General features: G+C 36.7%; 1 protein-coding gene across 1 annotated transcript in view; it reads left to right on the forward strand.

Moving 5' to 3' along the window:
• The window catches only part of ANGPT1 (angiopoietin 1), a 162,385-nt gene that overhangs the window by 55,101 nt on the left and 88,522 nt on the right, over positions 1-18,762 (forward strand). The window lies entirely within an intron of this gene.

Raw genomic sequence — 18,762 nt, forward strand, 5'->3', positions numbered from 1 at the left:
CATATGGCAACATTTGCCTGAATAGTAATATTTTTTTGGTTTTAGGTTGGCTACTTTAGTATTAGTTCAAGATTTCAACAATCATCTCTAAAACCATTAATCATATAACTGTTCCTGCCATGGCCTATTGGGATGTATTAGTGAAATGATAGTATTAATGCTGAATTGTTCTAGCGCCCAGGATAAAGGAAATAGTAAAACACAATAATTAAGCTGTACCCTCATCTTGAAAACTTAAAGGAATATCCTTGTAAAAGAGGTGAATTGAGTGGGCTAATCCTGGCAAATTTATCAGAGTGACTCACAGTCTTTCCTTGTTGAGAAAAGCAAAGATAACAAAGTTCTACCCTTCATAAATACAGTGAAACAGAGTTTAGAGCCCCTTCTCCACGTCCTCCATGGCACTAAGGTATATAATGAACTAACCATGAGACATCTTAAGATCACAAATTCCTTGAAGTTAGCAATATTTTTCTGTTTTCCCAGAGTATAAAAGCGAAGAGATGAATTACGCCAAATAACACAGAATGTAATTATTTTTAGCTCTGATTCAACAGGAGATTTACAGACAGATTAGTGGTCACCAAAGAAGTATTTGCATCTGTTGTTTATGTTATGACATCTCAGATCAAAGTAAGGCTTTAAACTTTAACTTTCCATTTTCCAAGTGAATAATGAAACTGAAAAAAAGCTGAAGATGTGAGGAGGGAAAAACTACAGAGTATTAAACACACTGAGGACAATTTTGAAACAAAGGGGACATGTAGGATGAAGCCCAGAGGCTGGATCTGTCAAACTTCTGAACACTCTGCTCCTCATACCCTAGATTATGTACATATGTGTGTGCGCCTGTGAATCATCCCAGCGATCATGGAAACACTCCATGTTTAAAATGAGGTCTGTGTTGGCCTCAGGCTTTGCTGAATGTCCAGCCCTTTGCAGTACCGTGTCCAGTGTGCTTAATTCTCTGTACCCATGGTGATACAACATTTCTGTGGTTGAAGCTAACAAAGTTAGTACTGAGTTGCAGTGGCAGAAACAAGTCCAGTAAAAACCCAGCAGTGGAATCTCAGCCAAAATAAGGCTTCTTTCTAAACGGACGTTAAGATTTTTCAAGTAAATATAGATCTTTGAGGAGGTGATTTTAAGTAAGTTGAGGGTCTCTTTGAAGAGATAATTCATGTGGATTCCTACAGTCAAAAAAGATCTATTAACTACCTTGTAAAAGGGGAGATCATCAACAGGAAAAAAACCACCACAACAACAAAAACCCTGCTTGAGCCATTGTCTTTAATGAGATAATGATTAGACCTTCTGTGCAGTTAACTAAGAAGTAAAAAGAAGAAAGATGCCTAAGATTTAACTGCATTACTGAGAAAATTGTTAATGGTCTGGGGATCCCATCACAAACAGCTCACTTGTAAAATACAGCTCAGGTCAATAACAGTCAAAGGCATTTTCATTTACTAGATTTCAGAGGGCTTTAATGAAATATTTTGCTGGCTTCGGTTCAGTTCATATGCCCTGATCCTGTACTGAGATCTCCATGGGAGGAGACTGTAATAGCAGATACTCACAATTTCAGCCATGTGCAAATGTATCAGTTCACACATATGTATCAGTTCACACATATACGCACTCGATAATATTGGTCTAGATATACATGCAAAGGTTGGGACTGAGAAGTCCTGCCTCTTTTTCAAAGAACAGCCATCATAAATTATATCAATTTGTGACTTTGTCTGCAAGTTGCCTGGATATGGCAAATGTTGGGCTTACACGTAGACTGACATTGTCATCTTGGCTTTATTTATGGCCATTCTTTGGCACAGTTAAGTGAGCAGAAATTGAACAGAGACCAAATGCCATTAACTACGAAAAACAAACAAAATTACCAGAAAGACCTTCTTTCTCTCAGCACTCATTTACATAGCACTATTGGTTAAACTTGGAAAGAACGTAAGTAAGGTAAAAAAGGGCTAAATATAAGGTTGATTTTAAGTTGGCATTGTCTTATAAAATTATTTCAGGTCACTGTGTGGATTTAAATTCTTACAGAATGTTCTGTTCGCTTAACTGAACATCACATTTGATTTGTCTGGATGAAAATATTTGGGTTATTTATTTATGTTGGAAAAACTGTATGAATTTAAATTTAATTTAATGAGCTAACTTGTCCTTTAATAGTATCAAAGTTTCACTAGATTTGAGAAGCAAATGCAGTTTTAAACAAAATTAGGGGGACAGTTGAAATAACTAATTTAATCTGATTTTGGAAGTTAACATAAATATAGTGAAGTATAGCTGTCACGTTTTTTCAGCAATTCTGATGTTCTGTTACATGTTCTTTTTAAGTGAGATGAGATAAACTATTTCTAGTCGAAAGACTGGCCTGCACTTTAAATTCTAATATATTTCTCTCACACTATTTTCTGTGCAGAAACCACACTGTTTTATTTTTAAATAACCTGTAACTGTTTAAAATCAATGTAAATCATCCAAGTAAGAGACAATAAACCAGTGTCTTTTTGTGTTTATAACTTATTTTACATAAAATTATTCTGGAAGGATATTTACAGCAATTAAAAGTCACTCTATTTATTATTAAGCAATCATTTATTATTAAGCAATCTTTCTGCTGATGTACCAAAGGGCAGCTATTCACAGTATCCTAGGAATTACAGACTGAATAAAACCATTTGATCAGCTATTTCCTTCCTTGAAAATTCAGGATTATTTCCTAAAGTATATCCCTCCAACTATTAAGTCCACCAGAGCTAATTATATACTGTATATTTCGTTTTTAGCATACATCTCATTCTTCTCAATAAAAGCTTTACAGTTCATGCAAGAGTAGAATAGGCTTTAAGTATAAAAGAAATAAAATGAAATACCAATCTGATTAACATTTCAGGACTTGGAAAGCCAGTTTATATTAAAAAACCTTCTTACCACTCTGGCTTTGTGAACCATGTGTTAAAAGATGGGGATTATGAAGATCCATTGCAGTAAAGGATTCGAGCATTCTTCTTTGTGCTGGTTCAGCTGATCTACAGCGCAGCCTGTGCCAAGACCCTCCGCCTTTCTTAAACATAGCGATGAAACACGTCCACAACTGAGCTGTTCTTCACATTTGTCACTGGTCACTTCATTCTTTTAAATGTCACTAATTTTTTGCCTTAAGCATCTTGGTAATAAGAGGGCAAATGGGGCTGGCATCATGTTTGAATCATACACAGAAGAGTTCCATTCATGTTTATGAGGATATTTGTTTACTAGCCAATACAAAACAGCACTGGAGTAAGAAACAAATGGTAGGAAACCTTTTTTCTATCAACACTTATGTGACATATAATTGCAGCTTTGTGATTTTGATAGTTCACACAGAGCTTACCTTCAGAAAGGCAGTGTTTACCTTATATTTACAAAAGGAAATTAGAGCTGCCACATGAAGGAAAATTACTGGGACAGCCCATGTTTTAGTTTCTTATTTCACAGGTGTATCAGAGACTTCTTGTCAGACAAGCTAGCAGCCTTGTGGAAAGTTCACAGAAACCACGAAGCCATAAGTTCAAACGTCACTTGTTTTTTAGCTGCTCCTTGTATTTCAATGTGTTTTATAGTAGTGACTATTAAACAGGGACTCACACTCTTAAATTTAGCAGCAGATGAGTTATCAGTGTCAGCTTCCTTTTTACCTGATAAATTCACTGACTCATCTGATGAACACAATCTTTTCTGGCAGGATGGGAACAGAAGCTACTTCTTACATACTACAGAATCCTCTGTCACATACACGAGTACTCTGTCACCACCAGGAAAGTGAGGAATAGACTAAACCTTTGTATTGAGCTGTCTCAAGAATAATCAGCTCCAACTACCAGCGATATCCCTTCTGCCTAACAAAAATAGAAGCAGGATTACGAATGCATTGCATTCAAGTAGGGCTGGGTGAATCCCTGATCTGCACTGAGTTTCTGGGAGCTGGGACAAGGGAAAAAAGCTAGGCTATTTTTCTCTTACATTTTTGTAATGTCCAAAAAGAAATCTGTAGGGAATTTTGGTAGTACAGCTAGAGGAATTTCTTTCTACTTCTTGCAAAAATCTGCTTTCACTCGTGAAAGCAGGCTGGTTCGCCCACATGTCAGTGAAAAGCTGTGCAACCATCCCAGATAAAAGGGAACCTTGCAGTAACCAAGACTAACACAGATGTTTACAAGAGCGTGAAGGAGTGAAGGGACAATCACATTTTCTAAACACGCAGCTGTTGGTTTGGATAAGGAACCTTCAGCTAGAGCAGAGTTTTGTAGTACATTTGAGATTTGTTATCTAGTTTTCTTTGGCAAGTAGAAGAAGTCCTACCTGGAAAAGTCGTTCAGATCAGCCAAGCTATTGCAGTGTTCCAGCTGAGCCTCTAGTCCCACATGCCACAGGTTTGTAGATGATGATGAAGAAGACGCTTTCATGCCATGACCTTCTCTCATGTGGCAGCAGTGGACTGCAGGTCTGCTTGGAACGTCCCCTCCTTTGGGGTGCCGTGAAAGCAGAGCTATTGCTGCTGCCCAGCTGTGAAAGATCTGCTACTGGAACTGCAGAGAAGCAAAAAGATAAGCTTCAAACAAACTCCCAACACCCCGACCTTTCAGGAAGTTCAGTTCTCAACTGGAACTCTGCAGCTTTTGCTCATTTTACATAATCCTTCCTGTATTCTTCCTCTTAAAGAAAACACCTTTCTGACAGCCTTGCAGTCCACTTGCAAAAAAAGGAACGAAGTCCTGTTTTCCTGCTTCTTTTTTATCACACTGACAAAATGAACAGTGCCACTACTTCCACTGTTATCACACAGAAATCCATTAAACATTCTACACATTGAGCAGAAATTTACGTCTCCTCTTCCCTTTTCCTGCTGGGAATTTGTGGTAGCATGGTAATTTATTTCAAGTGGAACAGAAGCACTTGTGTTTTAGCTTTCTTTTCATGTCTAGAAGCTAGTAGTTTAGTCCAAATGTAATAATGGTTAATAATCCCTATGTGCACCCTTGCGCTAATGTTAACAGCATACTTTCCACAAGAAAATAATCTTGGATAGCATATTAATAGGTTTACAGTAAGATGACAAACCCCAGCATTTGGTTTCAGAGCAGATTTGAATTGCAGACAGCTAATTAATGATAAAATAATAGCATTCCTGTTGGCTTTGGGAAGATATTTTCACCTGTTCTGGAGCTGAAAGTCAAAAAGAAAAGTGAAGTGTCAGGGGTGAAATCCTGGCCAAATTGAGGTTAACTGCAAAACCTCCATTGACTTTAATATGTCAGGATTTCAGACTTTATCTAACCTTCCCGTATTATCCCAGTAGAGGATCATATGGGTTTTTTTCCACAGATAAATCCGTATGTATCTTAACTCCACGTTATTTGACCTCTTGGAAATGAAACCACAGCATTACCTGAATGGAAAGAATTGGATCCAAATGAGACAGGGATGCAGTGGGGAATCAGGGGTTGCCTGGCCTGTTACCCCACAGGTCTCCTGTATGGCTCTGCTGGCTCTAGTACTCTGGTCTCCCCACCACCTGATCAAACCTTCAGGCATGGCATAGAGTTAACGCTGTTTCCATCAACATCAATACCAGGGATGGAAAACCTGTGTCCTGAAAAAGAGAACACCTATCCCAGAACATTTATTCCTGACTTTTGCATGGCTTATATTTAGATTTTCTGTGCTCTGGGCACAGGGGTTTGGAGATGGGAGTGGGGTTCAGATGTACTTTGCAGTAACCGATACAGTTTCCTTGGGTCCTCTGGGAGCAACAGATATGAGTATGATTAGAGTCACAGTCACAGCATTCTTTTAGTGCCTGACAAGATTTTTCATCTGTTTTCAGTACTGAAGAAATTGCCATCCTATAATGTTCTGACTACAGGACATGAACGCTATTGCCAGCTAATGGGCAGAATGTATAACTATTAACGTGATTGCGACCTACCTCTCAGTGAAACAGCTGCCAAACTTTCCTAAGGATTCATGAACACTTTGTTCTCTACTATAATAGTACAAAGTGTGACAGATATGAGCATTATTGATGTCAATTCTTCTTTCGATCGAATAGCTGCAGTCATGAGAAATGTTATCCTAATTCCTGTATGTTCTGCACATGTGGTTAAACTAATGACCTGAAAGTCTGCATTTATGTACAGCAACTACAAAGTCAGTGCAACAGATATTTTTCCTTACCCCTGAGGGAGAAGAACAGTACCACATGGCTATCATTATGAAAATGAGATTGAACTAAAATCCTGAATCTGAATACTTGAAAGTTTAGGGATATCTGTATTTGATTTCAAGCCCTGGTCATCTCTGATTCTGAAGAGTTACAGCAGGCCTGGGATATTTTCTTTTTATTTAATAGTCCTGTTATTCTGATATGTTGGTTTATTCAATGTATTTTTGATTACATTATAAATGCTTCTGAGTTATTACAAAACCATCCTCTGAATGCAGTTTTACTTGGCAAGAAAACATTAGTCTTATTGTTATACATTACCTACTTGGGATTTATTGTAAAATTAGAAGTATTGTAGAAGGAAGATCAAGAAAGCAAAACCAATGATAAATGCTAAGAATTCATATAAGATCTGAGTGAAGGACAGACTTGAAATAACTGGTGTGTCTCATCTTTGACTCATTACTCTGTGTTTTCACTACATTAATCATGCCAGAAGGACTGTCGCTTTATATTTGTGAACTGTGAAGCTCTGTCAGGGCAAGGGCCAGTACATGTTCCTGGATTACAAATCGGAAATGACTGTGATTGTTATCACTTCGGGCACAGGGACACTGTGTGAAAATTTGCAAACAAAAGTAGCAGCTTAATCAGTGAGAGAGTGAGTCTGACAGCCACGCTGCCGCCTCGCTGGGAATGCGGGAGCAGCCACGGGTGCCAGTACGCCTGGGATCACTGGGAAGATATTCATATTTAGATTGTCCGAAGGATACATCAAAGACATCCGAACAGTTTCTTACTATTAAAAAATGAGTAAAACCATTCCACTTCACTTTTAGTATAATTCTTTGAATCAGTATTGAGCATGCACGAATCTTAAACTATTCATCTCTAACTGTGTTTAACTTGGTCATTAAGCATAACACTTGTGAATACATGTCTGGTGGCTTCTGTTTTCCCTTGTAAAACCAGATATATTTTAAAATTGCTGCATACAAACTGCCCATCTCTTTGTCTAGCAATCCATTTCTAATATATGCCCCTCTTCCTCTATCATTTGCTACATCTGTTGTTCTGCGTGTGTGCTTATGCACATACATAATAGTTGTTCATCTATGAATTTATTTGTCCTGTCTTCGTTAACAACAGCCATAGGAACTGTGCATCAGCCATAGAAAGAGAAACTACTGACAATGAGTTAGCAGATATGAAATTGAAGGCTGAAAGCTTCCCCACTTTAGCTCATGATTTCATGACTTACAAAGGAATGCCTCGCAATAACATTGACTTCCAGGAAGAGCTGTGATTATGATAAACTGAAGTAGGAGGGAATATTCTTGCCAGGTCCTGGAAAAAAACAGGGGAAAAATGCTGCTCCTAAAGCAAGGCTTTAGGACAGAGACTCTTTCATCATTCCTTTTCATTTATCTCCTCTTTACAGTGACTTAAGTGCAGGAATATCTCCAAAAGATTTAAATTTTCAGATTTTCCCTAAATTTAAATGTTTGGACCAGTTTTTATTCTACAGAATTAGACTAAAAGAAGAGATTTTCAACCCAATTTTCTTGTCACTAATCTGAGTTTGTGCTCAGTGCTAAGTACAGAACAGCCTGATTCTACTCCTCATCATTGCAACTCCAGTATGGTTATTCCTTTAGCAGCTAATGGAAATAATACTTATTCCCAGTATATAAGCTCTCTAGAGAAACCTGCAGTTTTACTTTCTCACTCAGAGGCTGTAGCATTCAAGAAGTAAACTCGGGGCAAGGAATTGATCCCCCTAATCATATCCTGAATCTCAGTCCAACAAGGAATTGATCCCCCTAATCATATCCTGAATCTCACTCCAACAACTGGGGATGAAGGAGATTGTATTAGTACACATTTACTCAAAGGAAACCTGTGATTGCTCCCTTTCAAAATCTCCAGAGGAATGTAATGAAAAGAGGGACCAGAATTGTCTTTATATGCTTTGGCTGCTCTCATATTTCCTATAAAAAAGGTCTTATCTTTCTATACAATTATTAAAGGCATAGAAGATATATATCTTGAACTATGCCATTTCAGATAAACCAAGGCACTTTTATCTTATTAAGTTTCATAGTCTTTTCTACAAGCTAATTTAAGTACCTGATATTTCATTATATGGTTTAGTGAACTTCAGATTTTGCCACTGCTGCTTCTAAAATGGTTTTTTTATAATCTATTTAGTGGAAGAACTCATCCTTATTTTATATATACATACATGTATGTGCATATGTAAATATATGTACATGTATACTGAATATGTGACAGGTTCAATCTGAGATTTTTACGCATGTTTCTCATTTTAATAATTATTGGAAGGGAGTATTTGGCAACACTTTTATTTATGTGTTTTAATTCACTGTTTGACATGTATTAAAACAATCATATCCATCAGCACAGGAAGAAACCAAATTTTCTGGGGCTGCACGTATTTTGGCAGGACCATCTCCCCAATATGCAGAGTTACCCATTTATTATAATGCTGAGAATTGTATGTATGTCTGGAGGCACTTAGACATTAATGAGTATATATAGAATTTCAAGAATGGAAAGAAAAGGTGTTAGAGTTTGTACTAGTAGTTAACTTTTTTATAGTGCTGTGGGAAACTGAAGTTCCTAGTTTACTGCTACAGATATTTCTGGAAATTTCATTTATTTGTGCCTTAAAATTATAAAATGATTCCAGCAGAGATGTATCAATATAATTTTTTAATGTCTGTAGTAAAATTAAGGTAAACATTTCCATGTATCCAGAACATCTATCATTAAACCGCTTGCACCCAGATTATTGTAATAAAAGTTAAGAACCATAAATATAGCCAAACTTTATAGGACACAAATGAACATTGCTGTCTACCTACATTTATAACCCATAATTTAAGGGAGTTATTATGTATACACTCATGTAAATCTATGCACATAAATACTGTGTGTGAGAATATATAAACCCTTGTCTAGATATTAATTGCTGATAGACTGAAGTAGTTCAGCAGATTTCAGGCTTCTACCTCCCTGGGTTCTGTGGGGGAACGGATTTTACAGCACATAGAGGTTTTGCTCTTTGCTATATTAGGTACCAATGGACAAGAACATCAGTCTTCAATACAAACTGGAATCACGGTGTTGAAGCCAAATGCTGAACAGAAGACATAAAGCAAAATAAAATAATATTTGCCATTATTAGGCAAGGGAGAAGAGGAGAAAAGAACAGGATTAAAATATTATTCTATGTAGTGTAGATAGGATTGGTTTAAACATTTTTCACTAAATAAGACGTGCTGAGGTGAGGATCTCATCTGCTTACAAACACCTTGGCTACTCAGGTGGTCTAGCTTGTCAAAGGCTTCACTGAGTCAGAAGTTCGTGGCAGCATGCTCTGCCCTCGAGCAGACCATGAACCACGCTGTCACTGCAGATATGTTCTGCTTCCATTTTTCCCTGTGTTTTGAGGTAAAGTTAGCTGCATAAACACTAATCATGGCCACAAGGATCACTGGCCCTGTACTTAATCTGTTTTTGGACAAGGCAAAACCCTACCATGGTTCAGTCCCTACCAGGTACCTGTGAAACATCATAGGCATCACAGACAGGGAATACACAATAGGATTCACGTGTCTGGTAACACTGAAACTTTAGGAAGCTTTCATTATTCCCTGTCACCTAGCAAAAGATATGAGATCACTTTCAGTTTTCCTCACCACTAGGTTATTTATGATAGAAACACACACACGGAGGATGTGAATACATAGTGTACAGATCATGAGTTCTGCTGAGTGTTTTAAGACTGGTGGGATGCAGGGAGTGGATGTTTTGTGGATCTCTCTGGGTTGAAGGTAAAAATAAATAGTTGCCTGGAACAGTGGGGAAGTTGTTTGATGGCCCAGGGGATGCCCTTGCATTCCTGTAGCCCCATATGTACTGAAATTGCAGTACTTTCAGTGGTTTCAGTGCATCTAAACTTCCCATTTATGCGTTCAAAAAAGATCCCAAATTAAGACACTAGTTTATCGGCAGTCACCATCATAATATAATGTCCTGAGTCTTCAGCTGACTTTGAGACTTTGTGTCAGGCACTGATGAAAGGCAGAAGGGTAATCTCCAAGGAAGTTGCAATCTACGCAGGAAAATATAGACAAACGGTAATAAAAAGGATTTGTGATTTCTTCATCACGGAGGACCTAAGACAGAGGACCTAAGAGCTGAAGGCAGAGCTCATGGCAATGAATAAAGAGATTCTCCTGTGATATTTACATAAGGCACTACAGAAAGAAGAAACTTGTGCAAAGACTAGAATGTAATGCAGTTGAGTCTTAATTTCACAACCTTTCTTGGAAAAGTGTTTTCATACACAGAATACCAACAATACGCTCATATGTCATAGTGATGAGTGTAAGAAACCAAGCAGAATTAAAAATAGATTTAGCAATACAATGTTAAAACATTATACTGCCTCCTGTAACACAAATAAAAAGTTATATATGGATTCCAAACTATACTACAACTTCCCAGGTTCACTGAAAGTTTAGATATGAGCTGGCAGTGCAATATAGCAACCAGAACTATTTACGCAGTTTAAGATTACATTTGTCAAGAACCATACGTAATGTAATGAGGAGATATTTCAGTGGAACTAATTTTCATTGTCATATGTCCATCCTCTACGAATGAGCCATAAGGTGTCTAAATATTCTTCTACAAAGAAGTAGTTCCAAAATTAGTCATTCTGAAAAGTACTCCTCACCAAAAGTATCTTTGCCAAAGAAAATTAATTAGTTCCACACTTTAACAGAAAAATATTTTTTTAAAAATCCCCGCAGATGTTGATTTGTTTAGGGTAAGATCGCAGATGTTGCCTTTTCTACAATTATGCCTTCCTCTTCAGTGTATATTGGGGGTGGTTCATGTTTGCAGTCAACTGTATAATCAAAGGAATTTAGTTTATAGAATTAAGTGATTTGGAAAGTTAGATCAAGAAAGAAAAATACGATTGATGCTGTAATAAAATTTGTAAAGGTTAACATTAAACTGTATAATTCTTTGAACCAGAAATATTACTAATCAGTAGAAAAAGAGAACATACTGTTATGATTTACTTGTTATAAGTAGCTTCCTTCTGGGACCATTTAATCACATTTGATATGATTCTCAGTTATGCTGCTTATTGACTTTATTAAGCCTTAAGGTTAAAAAACTGAGAGAGATCCAATATTCATACAAAAGTAATTGAAATTGACTCTTAAACTCTTTTGTATGCTTTTGTAATAACTGTAATTAATTACATTTGAAATGACAAATAAAATTTCATTTATACAGGTTTTTGTGTTTTAGTCTAGAAGCGGGTAAGCTTTTAGAGTGATATAAAACTTTGAAAACGAATTGGAAAGATTTCCTGAAGATGCCTTAGTAGAAAGTTCAGATTGAATTATCAGGCCAGTACAATCAATACTTGGCCTAAGTCAATACACTGTCTTTGATATCGCAGATACTTTGTGAGGAACTGAAGCTCGGCCTTCTTGCTCCCATAAATTACCCATATGTGGAATATTATGCCATTGGGTAAACCTAACTGGGGAAGTCTTTTGACATCTTGAAACAAAGAAAGAACTCTGTGGTCCCCATATCTTGTCTTGACTGGTGTAGCAAGGACTATTTCTATGCATATTAAAGTACAGTGCTTAATAAAAATAATTTTACTGCCAGTTTACCAAGATTCCAGTGGGATGCCATACAGTGTATTCTTCCACCGTCATTATCTATTATTGCCTATTACGTTTTATGTATTGTACTGCATAACTTAACATGGTACAGATGTGACAAGCCACCACTGACAGAAGCTCGGATATCCACAAATTGATTGATTTTCAGAGACTTTAGTTTCTAAAGCAGCCTAATAGAAGTAACTTGAGTACAATAAAGTGCTGCCATTTTATAATTGCAGAGCTGTCTCACATAATAGTTTCTCAGATGATTCTGCAGACTGCATCCCTACTGAGGTATATTCATACTTTCAGAAACATCCTCAGTGACTTTTCTCATTTTGCTGATTTGGTCTATACAGAACAATTCTTCTTATTTATACCATTATGTGTGGGGTTTTTTTTTAATTGTTGTGTTCTTAATTCATGAGACTCCTCTTTTATTGACTTCCTTCTAAAAGTTTCATTAGGAGATAAGAAAAAATAGAACTAGAAAGAACTATAAAATACCATATAATCTGCCTGATCTTTACCTAAAGTATTCTTTTAAGACCCCCAGTGATCAAGTTTTCAGTTTTCCTGCAGAATCCCTATCAGTAATTTATTACCTGCACTGTTAGAAAACTTTTCCCCTAATATGTAAAAGTTAAACTTCATTTACTGCAGGTTCATGGACGTGGAAAACAAATTATTCTCTTTCTCTTTGCAGTTTTATGTTCTTCTAGTTATTTTCTTGTTAGCCTTCTTATTAAGCTAAACTTTCATAAGTCTTTCAGTTTTCTAGATTTATGACCACTCTTTATCTTCCGTACACTCTCCCAAAATAATGTACATCTTTCTTGAATTGCAACATTCAGAACTGGAAACAAAACTCCTGTACACACTATACTGATGCTGAATGCAGCAGAAAGATTACTTCATGTGTTTTGGAATGATGTCTTACATCTGCTATCCCTGATTTCTTCTGACAAAAACATGTCTGGTCATCTTTTTATTCATCTGAAGAGGAAAACCTGTGGTGTTTTAATTTTATTTTTTTTAACTAGCTAAAAGATTCTTCTACATTCATAGCAAACTTTTATTTAACTGAAGGTTGTTATAAAACCAAGCTCAACCACCATGAGGACAAGTGTCATTAGTATATTGGAAGTCACCTGGATTAGAAATCTCAGTATCAGTCAGCTGGGGCTGAATTGAATGGTGTTTGGTCACTGTGTGCTGAGAATGCAACTGTGGTTTCACTGGTCACATGCTAAAGAAACAAGTAGTGGTGTCCTGGTTTCGGCTGGGATAGAGACAGTTTTCTTCCTAGTAGCTGGTATAGTGCTGTGTTTTGGATTTAGTATGAGAACAATGTTGGTAACACACTGATGTTTTTAGTTGTTGTTAAGTAGTGGTTATCCTAAGTTAAGGATTTTTCAGTTTCCCATGCTCTGCCAGCAAGCAGGTGCATGAGAAACTGGGAGGGAGCATAACCAGGACAGCTGACCTGAACTAGCCAAAGGGATATTCCATACCATAGAATGTCACGCTCGGTATATAAACAGGGGGGAGTTGGCCGGGAGGGGCGGATCGCTGCTCTGCATCGGTCAGCGGGTGGTGAGCAGTTGCATTGTGCATCACTTGTCTTTCTTGGGTTTTATTTCAATCTCTTTTTGTTATCTTCCTTTTCATTACTATTATTATTATAATATTTTATTTTTTATTTTAATTATTAAACTGTTCTTATCTCAACCCACAAGTTTTACTCATTTTCGATTCTCCTCCCCATCCCACAGGGAGGCGGGGGGGGGCGGAGAGTGAGTGAGCAGCTGTGTGGTGCTAGTTGCTGGCTGGGGTTAAAACATGACAAGTGATTATTTGTATCTGTGAGCCTCTATACATATGAGGATATGTTCACTGCTTATATATACATATATATCTCTTATGCAGGCTATAAATTAAACATACATAGTCAACCACCAATTTTTCCTGATGGCAATTTAATTGTGTCTATTAATTATACTTTATAGCCAGATAGTAAACGGATGAGATGCCAGGTTCAGGCATTCAAGGATTAAAGGATTTAAGGAAAAGTATCTTTGACGTGTTTGGAACATTTGGTTTGGAAAAAATAACCGAATGTTTCAGTTCAGAAATGCATGTATTCTTTTCAGCATGAGGTAGTTTAGGAGGATATACACACTCTGCAAGTCATTGTTTGTTTCTTTGTCAGGAATAGAATTTGGAAAACCACAATGTTTTAATTTAGGGTTAAGATATAAAAAATATCTAAGTAAGAAATCAAAATGATGAGTTGCAATACTACAGAAATCTACGAAACTGCAAAAACAAGTACAGAATAATGAATTGCATAAGTATTATGCAAATAATTACTATAATTAACGTGCAACTGAAAAACTAAAATAGGCTTATTTTCCTGCTGCCTTAAGGCTAGAAGTCTGAGTATATCGCTTTAAAAAAAAAAGTTAAAACAGAGTTTCTATAGCCAGCTTTCCTCAAAAATGTTTGTTTGGCTACATATAGAGTTGCTGGATTACTTTTCTGGTTCCTTTTAGAGTTGAAACCCACAATTATTTATGTATATTTCATAACCAATGATTTCTTTGTGAAAGCTTCATATACTACAAATCCCAACAGGCCTTTCTGTGAGTCCAGTTTGTGTACCAGTCATTTCAAGCTTTCACTTTAGCTAAGCAAGGTTGATTTCATAAATTCACTGAAATTATCAGTATGCAGCCCGTATCATCTTAATGTAGGTAATCAGTTACCCAAGATCTGAGGAAGTTTCTTCCTCAAACGGATCACTTCTTGTCTCCTTTGGTACAATCTATATTGCAATCTTATTAAGTCTCATTGAGGATAGATTTGGCAAAGTAGTCATCTTCATTGTCTATTTGATGGTGTATCTACAATTTTTTTTCTGGCTGATGTGCGCTTTCCTTGACATGCTTAAAGCCCAAGTAAGGTTGTTCCAAATCAGGTGCAGATTAGCGTGTTAACATTTGAGCATTATTCATTGCCTTTATGTGCCATCCATGTTCATTTTCCCTGATTCGCACTGATCACATACGGTCAGAAACAGTGGAAGGATATATTCTGGTTGGTCTCTGCTCCTTGGATCTGTAATATGAGAAGGCTGCATCATTGTAAGTTTGTCTTTTTATCAATCTTTTCTCATTGACAAATGGTTTATAGAAGATGTCATCTTTTTAAAATAAATGTAATGGTGGCCTTCTCAATACACAAATAAAATCTCTTTTGTTGGTGATAAACTCCTTCCTAATCCCTTTCTACTTCTGCAAAAGTCAAAGAAATTCTATGGTATTCTATATATTTCAACTTCTTCCAGCTTATTCCCACTAAGGCTGTTTGTGTATTTATAAAATACAAATTACATCAAATGTCACTTTTGTATCTGACTCCCCGAGGCAGTTTGTCAGTGAGGGGAGGTATGACCCTCCCTCAGACAGAAAAACAAAGAAAGAAGAACTGAACTTTCATCGGTTGTTGTGGTATAGTGTTACTAGTACATCTTCAGGTATGAAAAGCAAAACAAGACAAAAAAGTTCTTACAAAATATCACTGGTGCATTGTCTTTCTATTATTCCAAATGCTGTGCAATATATGGTAGGAGAGGGAGAGCTGTCTATTGTTACTTTAACTTGCATTCTTGTTCTAAAGCACTGTATGAAAACCTAACGTCATCTGGATATCATAGCAGTCCTTAACATATAATTACATGGGACCAACATTACTTGATCAAAGTAGAAGAAAAAACCCTTATGATATTTATAAGCCATCTGCCACAAACCATTATCATTTACTTAGGCCCTAAGTTACAGTTTCCATTTTAATAGTTCTATTAGTGTTTGGGTGGTTTCTATGAAGATTATTCAATAAACATTGTCCAGAAAAAGCTAGATACTTTTAATGCATAATCCTCTGGAATGTTTATTAAACAATAACACTGAACCTTCTGACAGTTTTATTTCTGAGAATGTTATAACATTATTATGCATCCCACCGGTAATTCTGCATTACTGAAAACTCCTGTGCAATGTAATGAGTCTTAACGAAAGCAGATGCAGCCAAATAAATAACAAGGACATCAATGCAGTATAGAAAGCCATATAGTGGGAGGGGTGGGATGGAGGGAAAAGAATGCAGAAAAGAATTCTCTTTCACTTTTACAACAAAAAGTAACTGAAATAAGAAGAAACAGTAATATAAGGATTTGAAAATCCAAATGTAAAAAGTAGATTCACTGAAAAGAGTATTTCATCACGCATTATGTATTTACTGTTTAATGCAGTCTCTGGACAAATGGAATTTAACTTAATTACAGGATGAAGGGGTTCTAAAAAATAACTTGAAAACCTAAATGTTCTTGAATTTACTTCTATGAATAGGTTTCTTCATGTCACATTTTCTATGAGGCCACCCTGCAAGGATCCTTTTATCACCTGTTAAATAGATACTATTCCTCTTAACTAACCACAAAGAAAGCTCAGTCTAAGGTTCAGTATACTTAATACAATGCCTCCAAAGAAGGGAAGGCTTCAGATAAAACTCAGTGCTTGGCCATAATGAACCTGGTAAATGTTGGTTTTCTACAATAAAAATAATAGATGAAATCTTGGCCTGTTGAAGTCAATGTGAATTTTGCCATTGATTTTAGCAGGGCCAGTATTGCAACCGATAAATCCACTGAGCAAACTAAAAGAAGTGGGGGAAGGAAGGAAGGGGAATTAATGTAATAGAACCTTTACATTATTTCAGTCCTTGTTCTACCCTCCTTTGCCTGAGTGAATAGCTCCTGATACTCCTGAGATGTGCTCACAGAAACTATTGTGGCAGCGTACCGAACACCAAATATTTACAAAAGCATTTAATGAGTAATTCTGAAACAGGAAAATCAGCTTTGTTGTTATAATGAGTCAGTCTCAGATTCAACCAGAGGCTGTTTTAGGGGTGAGTAACAAAGGGCAATTGCCCAAGACTGGATACCATGGGGAATGTGTTAGACTACAATAATAAAAAGTACAAGTTATGCAATATGCCTCAATCTATGCCTGTGTTCTTGCTAGTCAAAACCTGCTGTAGCTCCACACAATTAGATCTTTGAAACGCAATCCTTTCTGTAAAGTGAGTAAAATAACAGGCAAAAAAAGTTAGAAATTTAAATGTCTTGTTGTCTTTTTATATTTATATCCCTATCCGTGTTTCTTTTTACTGATGTGTGAAAATACCTAATTTCTGATTTCTGATGTGTAGTAAGTGTAGCCACCATATTTTTGCTTGGATTTTCCCAGACATCCGTTGCACACATGTACCACGTGGCCCATGTACAGCAAGGCAGTTTCAGAAAGCTGCAGACTAACAAATCAAGCACTGCACAACCACACCACAGACGTGTTATGGTCCTATCTGGAAACGAAAAACATTAGATGTGAGGAAATGTATGTGTTGGTACTCCATCACAGGTAGTACCATGACTTGAGAGACTGTGTTTCATTAGGAGATGAAAGCTATGGGAGAAACTTGAACTTCTTGTTCAGGTGTTCCAGTGTCTGGACCAGAATATGGAGAAGGTTTTGGGAGTTTTTGGGAGTCTTTCACAGGGATTATTTGCAACCAAGGGATAGTTTGGAAAAAAAAAATTACTGGTTAGAAAACAACAAGAAGCAAAGGGTGGCTAAAAATACATTATCTGATGTGAAAAAGATATACAGGCAAAATACTACTGAAAATAAAAGCATGGTGTAGAAATGTGATGGATCTGTAAAATCTCCCTTGAACTAGCTTAATATCTGTAACAGTTATAGTAATAAACTAAAACAGAATAGTAAACTTACACTGGGAGTGGAAGATGGTGACATCCATTGCAGACATTGTTTTGCAGTACACAGTTTTCCTTGGCTGTTAAATCTCATTTTAATACTTATCAGAGTATTCAACAATAAATTTTCCCCACCACTTAAAACACTCTGCAGATTTCCAGCCCAGAGTGGTTACCTGGCAATTCAAGCAAATGTTTTTGTTGTCTGAAACTGTAGGACATCCACTTTTGTTTTGACCATCATGGGTATTAAGTGCTTCTCCAAACTGGGGTAAACAAATAAACAAACAAACAAAACACCAGCAACTGTCTTACGCAGAAAATATTTTACATTGTGGCAGTGTTCTTTCTCTGTAAAAATGTTTATAAAACTAGTAGGAGGTGCACATAAATGATCAAATTTGCAATAAATCCTTTGTGAGCTCAGCTGATGTGGCTTATCAGAACATCTAACAGCAGTTACCCCTAAGCACAGGTATGCTTGCAGATAAGACGAAAGCAGCCCTTCTTATTAATCACACTGTATATCTGACTCCTGCTCCTTTCTTCAGGCTTTAAATACTTTATCTGGTTCTTACTATTTAGTTGTGCAGCTTACCTTTCACAATGAAACATGCTTACTACTGCAGAAGCAGGTCCAAATGATTAGAACTATTAGGTAAAACAGTGGTTGCTTAAGTCTGGAATCAGCTAGTCATAAAAAACATGATCAGCCACAAAATGAAACTGAGGACCAAATCTTCACTGGGTGTAAACTGGCTGGACTCCAGCTGATTTCAGTGGAAGGTATTGAAAACAATGTTCTGGGCCACCTTTCTTTATGTTAATACTTTATGGAACACATTAGGCAAGATGCCAGAACAATGCTTGTAAAAGTAAGAAACAATCATCTCATCATATTGTAGACTAGTCCTGGGTTTCTGGTCTGCTGTGGCAGGGCAAGGATCTAGGTAGCTAGAAGGGAATGACCC

Source organism: Gymnogyps californianus, chromosome 2 (genome assembly GCF_018139145.2).
Source record: "Gymnogyps californianus isolate 813 chromosome 2, ASM1813914v2, whole genome shotgun sequence".
Lineage (NCBI taxonomy): Eukaryota > Metazoa > Chordata > Aves > Accipitriformes > Cathartidae > Gymnogyps > Gymnogyps californianus.